The sequence below is a fragment of the Lepidochelys kempii genome, chromosome 7 (genome assembly GCF_965140265.1).
Source record: "Lepidochelys kempii isolate rLepKem1 chromosome 7, rLepKem1.hap2, whole genome shotgun sequence".
NCBI lineage: Eukaryota > Metazoa > Chordata > Testudines > Cheloniidae > Lepidochelys > Lepidochelys kempii.
The window spans coordinates 26136308-26153704 of NC_133262.1; the positions used below are offsets into that span (position 1 = coordinate 26136308).

The window sequence follows — 17397 nt, forward strand, 5'->3', positions numbered from 1 at the left end:
CTAGGGAAATTTTGCCCTTTGGTTTTAGCAGCATTGGGAACCCTAGTGCAGATGGGTTGTTGGCTACGATTAGTTCTGCTCCGAGCTGGGTTAGATGACTGTCTAATTCGTGGTTGCCAAATTGGCCGTTGACAACCCTGCTGATCAGAAAGCAGAAGCTGCTTTTTTCCTACACTGGCTCAGGGATATATCATGGCTACAGTGCTTAAAATGCTGTCAGCAGTTGGTGACCCATCTAAAATAAAACTACCACTGTTAATATGGTGGAGCAAAACTGCTGTTAACAATAGTAAAAATTGTTTGTGAAATTTCCCTAGTGTAGACAGGATAGGATTTAACTTTTGAAAATAAGGCAAAGTTACTATAAAATGCCACTCAGGAAGGTGAATCATATTTTCCGGTGTCAGTATATCCTCATGGATAACAGGCTTGATAGATCCTCAAATCTAGAAAGGAGAATCACTTCCCAGTTGCTTTTTTGACCATGTGAACATTCATTATTCTATACCAAGTCATACTTTTGGTAATTACTTACAGCAAAGATCTGTTCATGTAGATATGCAGCCTTTGAAGAGTAAAATTTGGACTTGATCAGATTGTGATAATGCTTGCTGTCTCTATTCTAGTTATGTCCTGAGCCCAGGGGGGAAAAAAAGGGGGATTTCAGTCCCATATTGTATTTTTACGTAAAAGACCTAGAAGCATCAAGGAGTAGGGTGACCAGATGACCTCATTTTACAGGGACAGTCCAGATTTTTGGGTCTTTTTCTTATATAGGCTCCTATTATCTCCCACCCCTGTCTTGATTTTTCACATTTGCTATCTGGTCACCCTATCAAGGAGGGTCATATTTTCTAAAGGAAGACACACTTTTTTTATGCACCCTGTCCTGTTTGTTTGGATTCCAGTATTGTCTTGAATAGTAACATCTCTGAATGAATATTCATGACAGAAAATGATTTCAGCTGGCTTTGGATAATGCAAATGTCATACCACTGAGGGATTAAATCAGTCTGCAATCTGACTGGCTGAAATCAACTTCATTGGGCATAATATTTTATTATAGAAATGCCACAAAATCTGTTCCAATCAAGGCTGTTCAACAGTGTCTATATATATGGGTGAGCCAGGAATAAGTAAAACACAGATCTGAAGTGCTCCGTGAAGCCATTACCCTATAGCAACATGGTTAAAAAGAGGCAGACAGTGATTTATTTGTAAAAAGAAAAGGAGTACTTGTGGCACCTTAGAGACTAACCAATTTATCTGAGCATAAGCTTTTGTGAGCTACAGCTCACTTCATCGGATGCATACTGTGGAAAGTGTAGAATCATATGATACACGTTGTAAGGAGAGTGATCACTTTAGATAAGCTATTACCAGCAAGAGGGTGGGGTGGGAGGAAGTATTTTTTCATGCTTTGTGTGTATATAAAAAGATCTTCTACACTTTCCACAGTATGCATCTGATGAAGTGAGCTGTAGCTCACGAAAGCTTATGCTCAAATAAATTGGTTAGTCTCTAAGGTGCCACAAGTACTCCTTTTCTTTTTGCGAATACAGACTAACATGGCTGTTATTCTGAAACCTGATTTATTTGTGAAATTCCTGGAGTGGAGGAGAAGTCTTGAAGCTGTAGTCTGAGGTAAATCTGTCAGAATACAATGATACAAATGATAATTTTGACCACAAAAAATATGATAGTGAGCAAAGGGGGGGGAGAAGCAGAAAGGAAAAAGTACATTCCCCAACATGAAAAGTCAGTGATTAGAGCTAGGAAACAGAATGTTTGTTTGTTTTTTAAGGGACATTTTCCTGGTTCACCTCTTTACAAAATAAATTAATAAATAAAAGTATCAGTTTCTTAATACATTTTGCAACATAATACATTTCTTGTGAAATAAATTGGACTCTGTATACTTGAACTTTTAATTTGGCAGTTGCAATAACTCATTTCCTATTTGTCCCCCCCCTCCATAGCCTTAATTTGGCCTATATATATATATATATATATATACCTAATGTAGGCATGTGGCTTTGAAAATGTTGGCCTTTTGAATAGAGGCAAGAGAATAGTTTAATCACAACTGGCTCTGCATGCCGACTATTTAATTTTGGGCTGTCTTATAACCATCAGCCCTACTTCCTTTCAGACCCACACATATTAGGTGGGGAGAGTGGAACCCTTGGGTCTGCAATGAGTGGACAGAGACAAATACTGGGGTGGGAATCCATGGGCTTGCAGTGCCCGTGGTTCTGCTGCTAGAGCTCTTTTTGCTCTATTAAGGAGTTTGCTGCTGCCCCTTGTGGCAGGTTGCTCAGCCCTAATGAAAACCCAGCTCCTCGGGAATGCTGGGAATGTTGAGTCAGGGACTAGCAAACCAAAGAGCCAGGCTCGCAGTTTACTGAGAGAGACTCGCTGAGGGACAGAAAGACGAGGGATAGAAATACACAAACCTTTCCTGACTGCAGCAGACTCCCTCTCTCCCTTGCCTCTTAAATGTTCGCCTGTTCCAGCTCTCCACCCTGCCTCTTTCCTCAGTGTAATCAGCTGTCAGCTAGACTTGATGTTGTAAAATCCATGTGAGGAGGAAAGACAGATGCAATGATTTGAAAGGTGAGAAGCTTAAGCAAGAATATGGCCATAATAGATGTGTGTATTAATTTTGATTAACAAAATTGTTATATATTGCTATCTAAAATTATGTAGTGGCTGAAAATTAAGAAAAAAATGGCAAAAAAGGTTTTTTTCCCCATCCCTTTAATATATTGCAATAAATGTGACCAAGTGCACATCTTATTCTAGTAGCAATGAGTGCCTCTCCCTACAGAATCATCTATATACCTTTCTTGCAATTTCTCCTAAAATCAGCCATATAATTGTCATTTTTGTGAACAGTTTACAAATATTATTATTACTGTATTAAAGTCTAGCATGGACTTGATGAGAATTTTAAATTCCTAGCTTTGTAGCTCATATAATTTGTAAAGCTTGGTGTTTTCTTTTTAAAGACAAACAGTGTCAGAGAAAAACCTGATTTATTTTTTCTTTTTGTGGCTGGGAAAGGGAAATCAGAGTCAGACTAACAGGATATTATTTTGCAGTTATATAATGAATGAATACTTAGTGGGGTTGCACGTTTACAATGCTGTGTGGGTTTAAGGATCATTTTAGGTGGCTCAAGATTATGATGCAGATGATAAAGCCCAGGAATAGATTTATCATACATACAAACAATTTTTTTTCTTAAAGAGCTGGAGTAATGCGAGTGGGAGAAGGGTGGTGTCTGTTTTATTAGTGTGTGATTGATTTTTTAGGCGGCTACCTGCTAAGGCTTGTGATGGATGGAAGGGAATCTACTCCCTTAGCGGCGAACTGATATTTCCCTTTTGATGGACAATCCAACAGGCCACTTGCACTGGCAGAAACTGGCTCGTTGCAATGAGCACGGCCACTACGTGTAGCCAAGAGGAGGGCAAATCTCACTTGTCAGGGATAGTTTCCTGCTCTGGCTTTTTAAATCAAGGGTATCACTTAACCATTTGTTATTTTTCCAATCAGTTGCGGGCCCGGTCCCCGTCCCCCCCTCTCCCCGTTCAGTGCCCCTTTCCCACTGCTCCACCGAAAGGGGGAGGAAGCCTTCTGTAGCCTCCTTTTCCCCCCACAGGCGGGCAGCGTTCTCCCCCTAAGTGGCTTCTGCGGTGCTCCTTCATTTCCCTAGGGCGCGCGGGGTGTAGAAAGAGAGACTCAGCACCTGCCTCCGCCCCCTTTCCATGCCACCCCGCGGGAAGGGAGGACGTGCTACGCGCCAGCTCCCCCGCCCTGCCATCACAGGGACATAGACAACTCCTCTAATGCTTTCCTGAGCCACTCTCCGCCCCCCCCCACCGCCCGGGGCGATGAGGGAGAGACACCCACCGTAACCCTAGGCTCCCTTTCAACCCTCAGTGCACCGAGAGGCCCCCAGGCTCCCCTCGCGTGCCCGGGTGAAGCGCCCCACCAGCCCCCAGGACTCTTGCAGCTTCCACCACCCCCCTTGCATGGCACGTGTGTGAACGGACCCCAGAGGCCGGGGAGGTGCTTTTTCTCCCCCGAGCCTGCTCCAGGAGTGAGAAGTCTGCAGCTCCTCGCGTTGCACAGGAGGAGCGGGAAATTTTCTCCTGCTTCTATGGAGGCAAGAAGCTCCCACCGGCCTCCCCTCCCTCACCGCTCCAAGGGCGAGTGTCCCTCCGCCTCACAGCGCCGCCCGCTGGTTCCCGGATAGCTAGGGAGGAAATGGGCTCAGTTCGGCTCCCTTTCCTGCCCGCTGGGGGAAGGAGGAGAGACACCGCCCCATGAACGGGAGAGGTGGCTTCCCATCTCCCTTAGCTGCCCCCGAGCAGGAGAGGAAAGAGTGCCCCCCATCTCTTCCTCTGCTAAGGAGCGGGGTGGACGAAAGGCTCACCACTGCTCCCCTCACTGTCGTCTCCCTGGGAAGAGGAAAAGAGATTCCCCTCTTCAGTGGGGTGTGTTAGTGAGACATTTCTCTCCCCTAGTGCTTCTCGTTGCTCTGGCAGAGGGGAAAACTCCTTCCCAGGCTCCTCTCACTGCTGTGGTAGTAAGGGAAGGACTTGCCCCACCTCCCCTCACTGCCCCATGGATGAGTGAGGAAAAACATACGTTCTGGCATAGGTCCCCTGAAGTGCCTCCTGGGGGAGAGGAGAGACTTCCCCTTTCCTTACTTCCCTGGAGGGGAGAGGAGACTCTCTGGAGGTCCTCTTATTGCCTTATGTGGTAGCAGTGAGGCAGACAATCTCCCAGATCCTTTCACTGTTTTATGGTCTGGGGGTGGGAAGAGACTCACTCTAGCTCCACTGGCTGCCCAGTTGGTGCTGGAAGCAAGTCCGTGCTGCTCGGATGTTGATGTGGAGGCCCAATTCCCTGATTCCCCTATGCTGGTATAGGAAATTGACTCTCTCTAGGTCTTCTCACTGCCCTATGGAAGTAGAAGGGTTTAGAGGGACACCTCCAACATTTGTGTGTTTGGAGACCTTCTCTCAGTAGTTCTTCAACTGCCCTATGTGGGAGAAAAGGCTTTGCCCACCTAAACTATTCTACTGTTCCCATAACATAAGAATGGCCACACGGGGTAAGATCAATGATCCATCTAGCCCAGTATCTTGTCTTCTGACAGTGGCCAGTGCCAGATGTTTCAGAGGGAATTAACAGAACAGGACAATTGTTGAATCATCCATTCCCTGTTGTCCAGTCCCAGTTTCTGGCAATCAGTGGTTTGTTGACACCCAGGGCACAGGTTGCCCTGACCATCTTGGCTAATAGCCATTGATGGACTTATCCTCTATGAATTTATCTAATTCTTTTTTGAACCCAGTTATACTTTTGCCCTTCACAACATCCCTTGGCAACGAGTTCCAAAAGTTGACTGTGTGTTGTGTGAAGTACTTCCTTATGTTTGTTTTAAACCTGCTGCCTATTAGATTCACTGGGTTACAATGACCCCCTGGTTCTTGTGTTATGTGAAGAGGTAAATAATAATTCCTTATTCACTTTCTCCATACTGTTCATGATTTTATAGATGTCTATCCTATCCCTCCTTATTCGTCTCTGTTCTAAGATGAGCAGTCCCAGTCTTTTTAATCTCTCCTCACACGGAAACTGTTCCATGCCACTAATAACTTTTTGCCCTTCTCTGTATCTTTTCTAATTCTAATACTGTTTTTGAGATGGGATGACCAGAACTGCATGCATTATGCATTTTACTGGCTTATTATCTGTCCCTTTTCCTAATGGTTGGCTTTTTTGACTGCTGCTGCACGTTGAGCAGACAAGTTCAGAGAATTATCCACAATGACTCTAACATCTCTTTCTTGAGCAAATTTAGACCCCACCATTTTGTATATATAGTTGGAATTATGTTTTCTAGTGTGCATTACTTTGCACCTAGCAACATTGAATTTCATCTGCTGTTTTGTTACCCAATCACCCAGTTTAGTGAGATCCTCTTGTAACTCTTCACAGCCAGCTTTGGACTTCACTATCTTGAGTTATTTTGTACAGTTGACCCTTTTCTTGATCATTTATGAATATGGCCTGTGATTGGGATGGGATCTAAGTTACTACAGAAAATTCTTTCCTGGGTATCTGGCTGGTGAATCTTGCCCATATGCTCAGGGTTTAGCTGATCGCCATATCTGGGGTTGGGAAGGAATTTTCCTCCAGGGCAGATTAGAAGAGGCTCCGGAGGTTTTTCGCCTTCCTCTGTAGCATGGGGCACGGGTCACTTGCTGGAGGATTCTCTGCTCCTTGAAGGCTTTAAGCCACGATTTGAGGACTTCAATAGCTCAGACATAGGTGAGAGGTTTTTCGTAGGAGTGGGTGGGTGAGATTCTGTGGCCTGCGTTGTGTAGGAGGTCGGACTAGATGATCATAATGGTCCCTTCTGACCTTAATATCTATGAATCTATGTTGAACAGCACAGATCCCAGTACAGATCTTTGGGGGACCATGCTATTTACTGTCTCCATTCTGAAAACTGACCATTTATTCCTACCCTTCATTTCCTGTCTTTTAACCAGTCACTAATCCACAAGAGGATCTTCCCTCTTATCCCATGATTGCTTGGTTTGCTTAAAAGCCTTTGGTGAGGGACCTTGTCAAAGGCTTTCTGAAAGACCAAGTAAACCATATTGATTGGATTACCATTGTCCACATGCTTGTTGACTCCCTCCAAGAATTCTAATAGATTTAAAAGCAGTGTTGACTCTTCCCCCAACATATTGTGTTTATATATATATATGATAATTCTGTTCATTACTATAGGTTCAACCAACTTGCCTGATACTGATGTTAGGCTGTAATTGTCAGGATCACTTCTGGAGCCTTTTAAAAATATCAGCATTACATTAGTTATCCTCCAGTCATCTGGTACAGAGGCTGATTTAACTGATAGGTTACATACCACAACTAGTAGTTCTGCAATTTCATATTTGAGTTCCTACAGAATTCTTGGGTGAATACCATCTGGTCCTGGTGACTTATTACTGTTTAATTTATCAATTTGTTCCACAACCTCATCTATGGACACCTCAATCTGGGACAGTTCCTCAGATTTGTCACCTAAAAAGAATGGTTTAGATGTGAGAATTTCCCTCACATTCTCTGCAGTGAAGACCAATGCAAAAAATTTGTTTAACTTCTCTGCAATGGTTCTGTCTTCTTTGAGTGCTCGTTTAGCACCTTGATCATCCAGTTGCTCCACTGATTGTTTGTTTGGCAGGCTTTCTGCTTTTGATGTACTTCACTTTTTCTTTTTTGCCGTTGATTTTTTTGTCTTTTGCTAGTTGTTCTTCAAATTATTTTTTGGCCTGCCTAATTATATTTTTACATTTTACTTGCCAGAATTTACTCCTGTCTGTCTTCTTCGGTAGGATTGGACTTCCAATTTTTAAAGGATGCTTTTTTGCTTCTGACCACTCTGTGGTTTAGTCATGGTGACATTTTTTAGTCCCCTTACTGTTTTGGTTTTTTTTGGGTGAGGAGTATACATATTTAGTTTGAACCTCTATTTATGTTTTCAAATACAGTAAAAGCTGCCAAGAGCAACCATTCATGGGAGTTAGCAAAAGTGGTTGCTTGTAAGAGGTGGTCTCTCTTCAAAGGTTTGAACACCAGAGAGTGGTGGTGTTCCAAGGCCTCTGCAAGCAGTCACTCATGTTAGGTGGTTTCTCTTCAGAGGTGGTCTCTAAGGCAGGTTTACTATAGTCGGCATGCAGCTTGCAGGCATTTCACTCTTGTGACTGTTCTTTTAATTTCTGTTTAAATAGCTTCCTCATTTTTGTGTAGTTCCCCTTTTTGAAGTTAAATGCTTCTATGGTGGATTTCTTTGGTATTTCCCCTCCTCCTTAAAGAATGTAAAATGTAATTACATTATGATTGCTATTACTGAGTAGTTCTGCTCTTGGGCCGAATAGTGTTCTGCACTTAGGACTAAATCAAGAATTGCCTCTCCCCTTGTGGGTTCCAGGACTAGCTACTCCAAGAAACAGTGGTGTCTAGAAATTTTATCTCTGAATCCCATCCTGAGGCGACATTTACCCAGTCAATATGGGAATAGTTGGGAAATCCCTCTTTATTATTGGGTTTTCTGTTTTTGTAGCCTCTCTAATCTCCCTGAGCATTTCACAATCACTGTCACCACCTAATCAGATGATTGGTGGTATGTTCCTTCTGTTATACTCTTATTATTCAAGTATGGAATTTCTGTCCATAGAGATTCTATTGTAGTGTTTGATTTTTCATTTAAGATTGTTACTATGTTTGACTCTTTTTGCTTTTTCACAGATACTGCTACTCCCCCAAATGTGCAACCTACTCTGTTATTGCTATATATTTTGTACCCTGATATACCACCATTGATTACTATAGTTCCATCAAGTTTCTTTGATGCCTGTTATATCACTATCTTTATTTAATAATACCAGGCACTCAAGTTCACCCATCTTAGTATTTAGACTTTTAGCATTTGAAGACAACCCTTATAAAATTTGTCTATATTTAGTTGTCTGCTTTCATGTGATGTAATTGGATGGCATTATTTTTTGTTAGATTGTTTATCTTCTGTTCCAACCTGTACTTTTTCAGCTTCTATCCGCTCTTCTTTATTAGGATATAGAGCAGGGGTTCCCAAACTTGGTTCGCAGCTTGTTCAGGTAAGCGCCTGGCAGGTCACGAGACGCTTTGTTTATCTGAGCATCCGCAGGTATGGCTGCTCGCAGCTCCCAGTGGCCGGGAACGGTGAACTGTGGCCACTGGGAGCTGCGAGTGGCCATACCTGCGGACGCTCAGGTAAACAAAGCGTTTCGCTGCCTGCTAGGGGCTTACCTGAACAAGCTGCAAACCAAGTTTGGGGACCCCTGATATAGAGTATCTCCTTTAATAAATCCTTCCCTAAGGGATGTTTCTGTCCAAACTGTGTGCTTTCGTGCACTTGTTGGCTTTCCCTCAGCCCTTTATTTAAAAAGTCCTCTACAATCTTTTTAATTTTACATGCCAGCAATCTGGTTCTATTTTGGTTTAGGTAGAGCCCATCTTTCCTGTATAGGTTGCTCCTTTCCCATAAGGTTCCTCAGTTCCTAATAAACCTAAATCCTTCCTCCCAACTCCACTGTCTCATCCACTTATTTAGATCCTACAATTCTGCCTTTCTAACTGGCCCTGCATGTGGAGCTGGAAGCATTTCAGAGGAGCATTCCCCCAAGGTGAAAAGGAGAAAGAGATCTAAGGCCACTAGGGCCTGTAAATGTCTTCTTCAGAGACAACTTCTCTCCCAGTATTTATAGTACTTCTATCCATCCTAACATGTTGTGTTTTTGATCTAACATAGACTGTGAGAGGCAGTCAGTAAATTTTTTTCACTTTAAAAATACCAGGTGCAACTTTGTAATATTCTTGCATGCATTTTTGTAGTGTTGAGGCTGATGTACTGTGTGCTCTTATGTATATCTTTTCCAGTCTTCGGGGTTCTTTAGTGTGTATCCTCAATGTATTTTTTCAATATATATGATAGTCTTTTGGATGCTGTTTTGTGTATTTGGCAATGCTGAGTGTGGCTTACCAGATGCTTTGACTTTTAGTTTGCAATGTTAATGCTGGATTTTCATGATTTTTTACTTTTATTTTCTTCATAGTCCTTGAAGCAGGGCAAGTGTTACTTTAAAGTAGGTAACTTCATTTTGAGAATCACCGGTCAGCAGGGAAAACTTGGGAAAAGTAAAATACACCACATTCTTAGAAACTGCATCAAAAACCATGGGTAGAGTAGCTTTGGTTTCAGGCTTGCAAAATTAAAACCCAGTGATTGAGACTACAAAATTGAAAGCAAAACCATCACCCCTTTTTTGTCCCTCTCTAGTTTGTACTAGCAATGGTGATTCTTCTGGGCGATACTAAAAAGAAGAAATTGAAAATATAGATCAGCAGAAAAATCAATTAAAATTGTTCCAGAGCATTTTTGCCTTTAATTGGGTTCACTTTTTGTTTGAGTGTGTGTGTTAACGACTCTTTAAAAAATGATCCTTGAAGTAAAGTGGATTGGATTTATTCTAGGCTATCACTGTGCATATCTAAGGTGTGAAGTAAATTGGTTTTTTTTCTGTTCTGCCTCGGAATGGTTGTAGGCTATATTTGGGGTCTAGGCAAGGCTATAAACGTAGATATCAAATGTGCATTTGTACAGAAGAATTTTGGGTATCCATCTCCATTCTACTAAATATTGGTTCCTGAGCTTCAACTCTCATGCTCTGTGTTATTATTTATACCAGACAACTGGTGCTTTTTATCTTTTGATAAATTCCAGTGTTAAGGACAGAGGTAAGAGCTTCAGAAGATATTTAGAATTAGTGTAACAGTTTGGGCTCTTTTCAGGGAAGTCTAGCAATTTACTTGGTTTATTTGCCTGTGATTTCTAATCCCTACTTCTTAAAGTAATAATTGGTTCTTTTCTTTTTCCATGAAGAATCTGGTCCAGCAAGGATCATGGTGATTCTGATAGCGCAAGTTAGGCCTCATCAACCATGGTATCCAGAATTTGGAGAGAGACTGGTGACTCCCTGTCTTTGTCTCTGGAGCCATCTCCTATCATGCATTCAATATATCTATAGAACCCCATTTATCTATGTCTGTTGATGTTGCTCTTGAAAAGGTTTTTCCACAGTGACAGTGTTTTTTGTGGCAGAGAATCGCTATGCTAATAAACTTGCATGGCAGCATACTACCACACATGAGAGATCTTTTGGACCTTATGTTGGTGAAAATGGCTTTAATTTCCTGTCCTTTTTCATCTAAAGATACCCAGTTTCTTTCCAGGGGAGTCTGGACAGTGGAGAAATATTGATTGTCTTAGGGTCCAGGCAGAAGTCTTTCGTAGCATATAACCTGCCTTTAGTTCCAGTAGGACTTTTTATGGCAGTGAGTAAGGTACATCTGAGGATAAGAGCTTGGTTCCACAGTAGGGTTTTAAGCTGTCCTTGAATGCCTAGGTGGATTTGCCCTTCAGTTGCCTAGAGAAATTCCTTACTTCTGAAGTCATGTTCTGGAAATAAGGAACAGATGAATTTTCTGGGCTAACACAGACCATTCTCCAAGAAACCTACTTTTACAGTATAGCACTTATTTTAAGTGAGAATTTGGAACAACTACTCTCTGGCCAGCCTGTCTTCTTTCTTTAATGACCAAATTACCATTTTTTCAAGTGCCTTTCCATTTCTAATATGTCTATTTGCATATTTAAAAGTTTTAAACTGTTTGCATGTCATGCTAGCACATTTTATGGTACTGCTCTGACTACTCATGGCCCAATGCTGCAATAGAACTTAGTGGCTGGTGTTTGGAGAAATAAGTATCTTTAGCAAGTAAAATGACTGGAAAGATTGTGCTTTAGAGTTTAAAATAATTAAAAATTAAAAAAATATAAAAATGTAGGATGTAAGCATGAAAAGATAAAGGGAGGCAAAAGATCTGACAAGAGAGTAAGATAAATGGTAGCTTTACCTGTGAAAACTGCTAGTGTTATTGTCATTCAGATAATTGTGTGCAGGTGGGATAGGTGTTGCTGGAAAAGGGGAACTGGTAGGACAGGTTATTAGTTGCCAGTCTGGTTATCACTGTGAATGCAAGGGAAACAGACTTGTTTTAGAGGAAAGGAGAGAAGTAGAAGTACAGTGCTGCGACTCATGCAATAAGGGTATTATTAATAGGATGCAGAGCATTTTACCTCCAGGTAACTACTGGTAGTTCAGATCCAGTGCAGCTGATGCTGATGTAAGGTTAGTAAAATAGGATGAATTCTCAGTGGCTTATGTAACATACATTGATGGTCTCAGTCCAGTTGCAAATGAAGTTTACACAGTCCAACCTCACAAATGGAACCAATAACACACTTCTGATTCCCAGAGGCTATTAACTGAATTGACCCGGAGATTGTACTATCTCATTGCTGGAAATGGTCCCTTCATGTCAAACTTTGAGGGAGATTGCATTGCTGCTGCTCCTTTAGTCTTCAATGCTGTTAACCCAGCACCTTTCACAGGCAATAAAATTAATTTAAAAATTAATTTGCCATGAGATACATGACCAACGTAGTATTTCATTGTGTGTATATTATACACTGTATGAATCTTCTGTTTTCTAAAAAGACTTCCTAGGGTCTAAATTTTTCTGTGACCTCATGAACTATGTCTTTACAATTTTCTCCCATCTCTCCTCTCCCAAAAAGAAACATTACTTTTTTGAAATTCAGCTTCCTTGTCACATCATTCTTTGAATACTGAGGCAGGATTAGCAAAATAGTAGAACATGATAAAGCATAACTGCATTCAGTCTTGGTTCTTTTTCTGCTGCTACTACAGGAAGATACAGGTGCTCCTAAATGCTTCTTTTGGCCTCCTCCTTTGGAAGAAACAGTTTGCTGTGAAAGGCACATTTACTTTTGATTGCCAAATATTGGCAGGTATGCTGTACTGTGGCTTTTATACAGACATCTTTAAAAAAATCATTTGTAAATCTGCTCAGACAACTCTTTTTGCTAAGTAGAATAACACTGAAAACAGATGTTAGATGTTCATATTAGATGTCTACAATGATGGCTCACAATTTCTTATGAATTGGCATGGATAATACTCAAACATATTAGGCTCAACTTTTGTACTAAGGCAGGAAAGGACGGTGTAATATAGCAGAAAAGTACTATGAAATATTTAATAACCTCAGTTGTTTGGGAATTCAGTTCTGTCTCCTCAGAAAAATGGCAACTTTAGTAGCAGAGTGCCTTCTAACAGTATTTTAGGGAACTGGTTCTGTACTGACTCAGAGAGAAAGGACATAATCACCAAAAACATTTCCTACAGCACCTGCATATTCCTTGGAGGGCTACAATATAAGCCTGGATGCAGTCCAGCCCAGTTCATTTTGGGCACAATCCTGAGAAGTGATGTGCACCCTCATCTCATGCTGAAGATAGTGGAACTGAAGGGTGCTTCACATCTCACAGGATTGGGTTCCTTATGAATTTTGATGAAAACACAGCCTAAAATGTTATGGTGCAAGTCATAGTACGTGCACAGGCATACATATCCTTACTGGCTCAAATGGTTCGTCCACATAATTTTGCTTTATATTTTATGACTTTATATTTTTTTAATTGAATTGGCCTCGTTAGTACTGACCCCCCCACTTGGTAAGGCAACTCCCATCTTTTCACGTGCTGTGTGTGTGTGTGTGTGTGTATACACACCAGGGATCAGCAACCTTTGGCCCACGGCCCTCATGGTAAGCCCTGTGGCTGGCCGGGTTGGTTTGTTTACCTGCCGTGTCCACAGGTTTGGCCGATTGCAGCTCCCACTGGCTGTGGTTCGTTGCTCCAGGCCAATGGGGGCTGTGGGAAGTGGCGGCCAGCACATCCCTGGGCTCGTGCCACTTCCCACAGCCCCCATTGGCCTGGGCCAGTGAACCGCGGCCAGTGGGAGCTGCGATCGGCCGAACCTGCGGATGCGGCAGGTAAACTGCCCGGCCTGCCAGGGGGCTTACCCTGGTGGGCCGCAAGCCAAAGGTTGCCGATCCCCAGTATATACTGCTTACTGTATTTTTCACTCCATGCATCTGATGAAGTGGGTTTTAGCCCATGAAAGCTTATGCCCAAATAAATTGGTTAGTCTCTAAGGTGCCACAAGGACTCCTCATTGTTTTTGCTGATACAGACTAACACGGCTAACACTCTGAAACCTAAAACCAGATGCTATTCTATTATTTCCTGAACAAAAATAATGTTCTTATTACTAAAAGGAAAAATTGATATATGGTTTTATCCTGCAAATAGTTGAGTTGTATAATTTTACTAACAGGAGTAGTCCTAAAGAATTCAGTGGAAACTACTCCTATGCATAAAGGTCTGGGCTGTTTGGTGTGTGTGTGTAAGTGCATAATTTTTAAAGGCACTTTAGGAGCCTATGAGATGAAAGGATCAAGTTTTAGATATTCATTTGTTTAATAACAATGTTAGTAATTGGATATAGAATTGTACACAAATTTGCTCAACTAGTTATAGATTTGCTTGAGTACTTTGTGTGTTTGTAGATATATATAATTTATTTATTTTAGGGAATTTTGAGGTAGTTTTATCATTGCGTTCAACTCCTATCTGTGAATTCTTTATATGAAAATAAATAGCTGATCTTTAGTAAACAGGTCACACTGTATGCTTAGTGAATTGACACTTTGTGCTTCAAAAAGTTATTTAATTTATAATTATTGTGTGTGTATATATAGACAATCATAGATATTTGAAGTACTGTAGGCATGTTTTACATGCCTTCTGGTTACTATTCTACCAGTAGCTTCTACATTATGCAAATAATAAAATTTATTTTGGATTACTGAAACCTCCATCATGCAGTCCAAGTATGACTTTTACAATCATATCTTAATTTAATTTATAAGGAAAGAAATTATTTTCATATCATGACATGTTTATCACTTTTTGATTGAACTGGTTATCTGTATGAGTTCATTTTGTAGTTTGCAGAGCTGATGAATTATAATAGTGTTTTATGAAAATCATGCGTCACTTATTGGATATCAAAGGGAAAACAAATATAGAGAGTGATCCTCCATAATGAGTTGATATTGTGTTAAATGAGCCTGTTGCGTGAAACAGTATAAATGGCTCTTCTGTCTGTTCCACTTTTAAAAATCAAACATGGCCTTATCTACATCACAAATTTCTGCAAAGTCTAAAATATAATAGCTGCTGTACCCAGGGTCTTTAACCCCCTAAATTTTGTATGGGTCTTTTTCCTTATCCATATTCTTACAACATAGTATAGCAACTAATATGAGTGATTAAAGGAAATCCTCCTAAAATGTTCAAATTTATAAACAACTTAATTTCTTCTACTAATGGGCTTCCTTTATCTAAAGGGCCTGAATGGAAGAATATACACAAATATATTCCCTATGAGAAAATAGGTATATATAAAAATCAAGCCTTAATATAATAGCCTTTATTTATAAATAAGATTTAAGCCTTAATCTTGCAATTGGATCTAATAATGAAGGGGTCTGAACTAACAAATCCAATTGCAGGACCAGAGTCTTAATTTGTTTGTCAAGACTCTCAGCTCTTTATGCACTTAATACACATTCTCTCTGTTCTGGTGAGATGCTGAATTAGTTGTACCATGCTGCATGTATGAATCGTACCGGACTGTTTAAAATAAAGTTGGACACTCAAATGCAAATTATAGTCTCCAACTGGGGCAAAATAGTGTGAATATTTAAACTGTACTATAAGCATAATACTTCCAGTTTGTCTTATCCATTTTTGTTTTCTATTTTTTTTAATCTTTCTCATTTTAGGCCATTCCGCTAGCATTCTAACAGTATGTAAACTGGACACTTTCCTTCCTGCTGAAAGTCTGGCCTAATATGATGAATCATTGATTTATAATATATATTATATTTGCAGTTACATACTGTTTCCATAAATGGTAGCTTTCTTTCATATATCTGGAACCCCCTCCATACTCCACTTGATTTTAAAGATGATCTGCAAAAGAATTTTTAAAAATTGGGCTTGTGCCATTTTTTCTTCTTTATGACTTAAAAACAAGGCCTGGAAGATTGTTAGAAAAGTGCTTTTTTTAAAATGCATTAAAACTAGAAATATCAGGAATCGGAAGATTGGTCTTCCCTAAGTTTGCTGGTGGACCTCCTCCAATCATATTTTTTGCAAGCTCTAACACCTTAATTGAAAGAGGAAATGTTGCTGAATCTTTAATCAAGACATTCTTTATTTTAAAATTTTAATTAATAACTGAAGTTAAATAGGTGTTAACAAAAAATCCCCACATTGTATGCTACCCATTGTGCATATTTTTCATGTTATGATAAATTATGTTTTCCCAATATTAATTAAAACAATTCTGTCCCCAGAGAGAGATCCTAAATATCACCATGTACAAATGTCAAACTGTTTAGTCTGTAGTCTTTAAGCTCGAAAGACCCAAAAATCATGATGTAAAATATGAACTTTTTAAAGATCCATTTTTAATTGATTAGCACTCGTAAATTTACAGACTTACTTAAAAATTATCGGTGTGTTCAGTCTTTACTCAGAGATTGTGCTGTAAATTTGGGGAAGATGAATTGTATTTTTCATACAATACAAAGAGGATGAATCCTGGCTTAAATGCAAAGTTGAACCCAACCCTAACTAGGATGTAACTACAGTCTCCCATAATTACATATTTTTAAGCAAGTTTAAAAAAAACCCTCTAGATCGCAATCTCTCATCTTTGGGGAACTTCAAAGTCTCATCCAAACACTGTAAATTCTAGTAAAACACCCATCATTCTAGATGAAGACTACGGGTCAGATCTTCTGCTGGCATAAATTTGCATACTTGCATTGGCTTCAATGAGCAAAACTCATTTAAACCAGCTAAAGATCTGACTCTGTAACTATCATACATTATAACCTCTGTCCATTTTATATGCTGACAAGGTTGGGTGGTGGAGAGGCATACCTGAGAAGGTATGTGTGTCAAAAAGTGGCCACCTTTACTCTCCTTTTATTTTGGGCTGAATCCCACCCCTACAAATTTGCAACCCTCTGGCACAATTTAAATCTGCCTGGTGGCAGTCTTAAATTGTGCTGGCTGTAGTCCAAATCTTCTAGCTGCTGAATAAGGTACCTTTCAGGCAGCTTCTTGTTGGTGGACCAGAACAAATCTGCCCCTAACATAAATGAGGATCTGCTCCATCATGTTAATGGTTGCTTCAGGCTGCTTTTACAAACAAAAGTTGTAATGAATATTTTCCTTAATGTTTTTATGTGTGGGGAAGGTGTGTCTGAAAGACTGCTTTGATTCTGTATATGTGAATTAATTGAGTAAACCAAGAATTTACGATTTTTTAAAAACTAAGGTTAATTTCAGTCTGTAATGGTAAATACATCAACTTGAAAATTGGGAGGGTTACAATAATGGCTATTTTGTTATATGTCATCTTAAATCTGGAACTTGAATTGTGATGAGGGAAAACTCAGATTTTATAGTAAAAACCGGGTCTTCATGATTGCTGCAGTAACAGTTTTTTTTCTGTTTTAGTTTTCAGCTGAAAAACTGAGCATTTTATTTAATGAAATGTCAAAATTAAAATAGTACAGCACTTGCCAACCTAGTCAACTCCCTTGGAGACAATACTACTACATAGAAAATGTGGGTTAGGAAGAACTAACTTCTGTGTAGAAAGCTTCAGAGAAGTGAAATTTGTTTCTTCTAGATGGAAATAGAATTATTTAAAAGTACCTCCTAGCATTTGCAGGAGCATTCGGTAAACATATCAA

At 40.1% G+C, this 17397-nt stretch overlaps 1 protein-coding gene across 10 annotated transcripts in view; it reads left to right on the forward strand.

The window, feature by feature from the left end:
• The first annotated feature begins 2350 nt into the window (after positions 1-2350).
• Positions 2351-17397, forward strand: part of ERC2 (ELKS/RAB6-interacting/CAST family member 2) — an 830030-nt gene continuing 814983 nt past the window's right edge. For all 10 annotated transcript variants that reach the window (XR_012159812.1, XR_012159814.1, XR_012159815.1 and 7 more), the window contains exon 1: positions 2351-2616. The gene's annotated coding sequence lies outside the window, so the exon portion shown is untranslated. The remainder of the gene's footprint in view (positions 2617-17397) is intronic.